At 38.5% G+C, this 4,719-nt stretch overlaps 1 long non-coding RNA gene across 1 annotated transcript; it reads left to right on the plus strand.

The window, feature by feature from the left end:
- Nucleotides 1-2,624: 2,624 nt before the first annotated feature.
- Nucleotides 2,625-3,840, plus strand: LOC116588437. The gene is made up of 2 exons (XR_004284942.1): nucleotides 2,625-2,894; nucleotides 3,696-3,840. It is a non-coding gene; the product is annotated as an uncharacterized LOC116588437 (long non-coding RNA).
- Nucleotides 3,841-4,719: the final 879 nt, after the last annotated feature.

Below are 4,719 nucleotides of genomic sequence, written 5' to 3' on the forward strand. Positions count from 1 at the left end.
TGTCAATCCATGATGACATATGGTAGATGCTATTTCTAAAATATTTCTTAATTCAACATTCATTAGTCAATAACTGCCATTGTTTTAGTTCAGATATCATCTTCTCTAATCTGGTCTTTGAATTCTCTTACTCGATTTCATGTTCTTCAGTTTCTTGCACAACCAACCCATTCTCCCTATTGAAGCCACAGCGATTTTTGTAGTACACAAGTAGAATCATTTAACTTTCTTTTTTTCAGAGTACCTGTCAGTTCTCAAATCTCTGCAGGACTAAATCCACTAAACCAGCCTAGCTTTCCAGTTTCATATCCTGTTTTCTCTTCCTTGTCTAATGGGATCTCTTTCCACTTGCTTAAAATAGAGTATGATGTGTTCTCTAACACTGCGTGTGTGGACTATAGACTGTATATTCCCAGCATCTGGAGAGTATTTTCCATCTTCCTTCCTTTTTTATTTTTAAGATTTTATTTATTTATTTGAGGAAAAAAAGAGAGAGAGAGAGAGAGCATGAGCAGTGAGAGAGGCAGAGGAAGAGGGCGAAAAACAGATTCCTTGCTTTGGGGGGGCCTGATATGAGGCTTGATCCCAGAACTCTGAGATCATGACCTAAGTCCAAGACACTTAACCTACTGAGTCACCCAGCCACCCTCAATCTTCCTTCCTTTGAGAAACAATTCTTTTTGAGACATGGTTCAAAATCATCTCCTTTGTGAGTTAGTTTGTTTGTTTTTTTACTATAGCACTTAAGGAGCAGAATAGAATAAACAATATTTTTTGAGTGTTAGGTATTGGCCAAAGCGTTTTTCCAAGTATTTAAAAGTTATTCCATTCAATCCTCACAATAGTTAATGCAGTAATTACTATTACCCCTTTATAGATGAAATCAAGGGGGTGAATATTTTCTTGAGTTTACTGGGGGAAAGATTGTGTCCGCTTAGTTCTGTGGCCTTCACACCTAAGTCACTGACCACCTACAGTAAGCACTTTGGTAAACGTTTATTGAAGGAAGAAGAATGGAAAGCTATTCCATAGAGCATGAGTTACAAAGAGGCCAAAAAATCTGTAAGAGAAGTTCTCAGAAAAAATAGGAATTATTGCAACATAAGATAGGAATTTGGAGTAGAGGCAGAGTAGAAGATTTTTTTTTTCCAAAAGGAAAAGCAATACTTTGTGCTCTAGGTAATAACACTTTAATGTTGTTATTCATGGGAATACATGGACATAAGGATTAGAAAAGGATTAGTTTCTGCATATAATAATGTGTGGAATGTGCCATCTGCTAAGGTACCAAGTGAGAGCTAGCTAAAAATAAATATAATAATGCTTTATATTTTACAAGTTAACATTGTTTTCAATGTTTTATATTTTTCCAAGCTGACATTATTTCTCAGAATGTTAAAAAACAAGATCTTATAATTTTAACTTTTGTCTCTTTAGTCTGTCTTACCACATTTATAACTCAGACAAAATTTCAAAGCCTTTAAATAGGAATATGTATTTTGATATATTTTGGGAAATTAAAAACTTAAGGAAGTTTCAAGACCTTTTAAAAAATTTTTTGATAGGTATGAATTAATGTTTATATAACTAATATTTGAGGTTCATGTAATTTTGCCTTGTATTAAATTTTAATCTTTCTAAAGTGCCAAGTCAATCAGCATTTTAAAATATTAGACTATGAAACTATTAAAACATTGGTGAATATTTTTTAAAAAGGAAGAAATGCAAAGTAAACTTGAAGACAAACCATGGGTGTTTGTCATGTAAGACCAATTGCATTTACTTTTTTCTAGTATACCTCTAGAATAAGTCAGGAACTCCTAGAATTTTAGAGTGAGGCTTGGAGAACATTTTACTACCAACCCTTGGTTGTAAAGCAAGTTAGGCAAAATTAACTACAGTTAATTTAGTGAGAATTAACCAAAGCAGAATTAGAACCAGTGACTCTCACCCAACACATTTCCAAATCCTTGATTTCTCTTTCTTTTCACTATTGTCTATAAAATAAAATGGGTGCTTTATTATCAATGGAAGCACAAACTATCTGGCTGATGACATTGCAGCATTGGCGTTCGTTTGTTAAGGAAGGAGGGATTCACTTAAATTGTCTCTCTATCACTTTCCCTAGAATAGCCTCAAAAGGCCAAACACCAGTGTTAGAGGCATAAAATGTGATAAATACCCTGAAAATACAGTGTAAGACTCTAACATGAGGAGTTACAAGAAACATAACTTAGAGCAATTAGGAAGGATGTGCTTATCTTAGGTCTTCCCAGATTATATATAACCCTGCATTTTAGTATAAAACTGCCAAAGTTAGTAATAGTTTAGTTTATTTTGGGGGGAAGGGAGGAAAGACATTCAGACAAGTCAATTAAGGAAGAAATTCTTGCTTAAAATGCTTGTGATTGTAAACGTTCATATTCCCTATGTATTAAATAAAAATTATTATTTGTGCACTATTCACTCCTTTTTATGCTCCAGTCTTGAGTTTTACTCCAAAGGGTGGAAGGATCTGCTTTAACTCAGAAGGTTTTTGAAGATTTCCAGAACCAGGGTCCTTGCATTTCTCCCGCTAGTACTTATCCAAAGCAGAGGTATCCGGCTCAGGGCTTTTTGAGAGAAAGCCCTTTGATTGTCCTACATTTGGCCAGCTTCCAGCATTGCTGCATGATGATTAAGTGTGCTTTTACCCAAAAAAGTTCAGAAAAGCTTAAATTATTCTTGAAAAACAGAAAGCGTTATCAGACTTTTTACACAATGTAAAGCCCAGATAATGTCCAGCTTTCCCTACCTCTAGACAGATGCGGCAAAGTGACCAATCACCAAGAGCACGGAAGAGATACAGATCTAAAGCCCAGAAGTGCAGCATGCATTACTGATGCCTCTGTCAGGTACCCCAGTGCTCGTTTATCTAGTGTCATTCCCTGCCCTCTCCTCTGACCTTTCCAAATATCCAGATATTTATTTGAATTTTCATTTAGCCATATCTGGGTCCTTCTACTTTCCTTATTGAGGAAAGGGAGCTAGGTGCATTTAGTTTTGCTCTTTTTGTTTTATTCAAACCAGTACAGAGACTCTGATACACACCAGGAAAGATTGCTACAGTGGAAGAATGAACTGAAGTTCAGGTGCCAAGCAGGGGATGGGGAAAGAGAGACTCTTTCAAATTAGGAGATGATACAACTAGGTTCTTGCATGGCTTTGTGAGAGACTTATTATTTTAGGGAATAGTTTATAATTGCTATCTATTACACTGCTTATAATAGGATGTCCCGTATTTTAGGTATTTTCTTACAGTAGAAAACTAAAAACCAATTTCTATCTTTCTCCTATCTTCCAAACCAGATCATTTTCTGGTAGTTTTCTTAACTCTCTTACCCTCAACTTGGCCCAACCTTCACATGCAAGCTTTTTTCTTTATGAGACATCCTGGATGCCAGCTATAAAGAGTCCTTGTCCCAGTTCTGAAGGGACAGTCAGTTTCTTGGCTTCCATTAAGCTACATGCTCAGGTGCAAGCAGACAAAACACCTTGGCACACGCCCATCCCACCTCCCAGTGTGATTTTGTTCGGAACCCACTGGAACAACATTGACTAAACCTGAGCTGTCTTATTGGTTTGCTCTTGGAGTTGGCCACCGATCCTCGTTTGATTTATCCACTGTTATGTTTTGATCTCTCATTCCCCTTCAGTGCCGGTCCAGAGTCAAGAAGAATCATGCAGTCATTCATTTACTGGATTAACACTTGCCAGCTACTAAAGGATATAAAATGAATGAGATGGATGTGGTCCTACTCTTAGGAACTGCTAAATTTGAGAATATGGATAAGTAAGCAGGTAATCTAAGTGCTGGGGAAGAGGAAGAACAATGTTATTAGGTATCATTAAAGGAGGATGCTTAATCCATCTGGGAAGATCAGGGAAGGCTCTGAGAAACAGTGACGGGTAAGTCAGGACCTAAAGGGTGCGTTGAAGTCAGCCAAGTGAGACCTGGAGAAAGGGTTTCAACAGAACCAATGGCATGAGTAAAAGTCTGGAGAAGACAGTGCCTAATGTACCTCAAGAAAGGGGACGTGACTGAGCAGGAGGGGGTCACAGAGTATGTGTGTTTGTCAGAGTATGTGTAGAGCTGGGAGCTGGGAGAGGGCACCGAGGATGGGGAACAGTAAGTAGAGGCTGGACTTTGTGAGGCAAGAGAACCAGTCTTCACTTAACCTTAAGGGCACTGGAAAGCCACTGGAGAGGGACATGGCTGGATTTGTGTTTTCACAAAGGTCGCACTGGCCAAGGAGGGCAAATGGGCTGGAGGGCACAGTTAGGAGGCTGGGCACTAGCAGGGCAAGAGGACATAGAGACATGTCCAGGTTCAGTAGTACTGTAGGGTGCAGGGTAGTGGGCAGACAGGAGAGAGGTTTAGGAAGCAGAACCAAAGGATTGATGGCCGATGAAGTGTAGGGAGTGAAAGAATGGAAGGGGGCACCCAGGACATCTTTGTTTCTGGGTTGAACAACTGAATGAATTATGATGCTTTTGTGTGTGTGTGTGAGCTAGAAAAGAAGAAGCATTTGGTTCTTCTGATTCTTGATGATCAGCCATAATTTCTTAACCATTCTTTCTTTGTCCCCCTTTCTCACCCTAACTGGTTTTGTCTTTCCCCCATTTCCCTATTTTCCTTCAGGCAGTGGCCAAACTTAACGTGAAATACTCTCTCGCTTT

This window comes from Mustela erminea, chromosome 4, assembly GCF_009829155.1.
Source record: "Mustela erminea isolate mMusErm1 chromosome 4, mMusErm1.Pri, whole genome shotgun sequence".
Taxonomy (NCBI): Eukaryota; Metazoa; Chordata; class Mammalia; order Carnivora; family Mustelidae; genus Mustela; species Mustela erminea.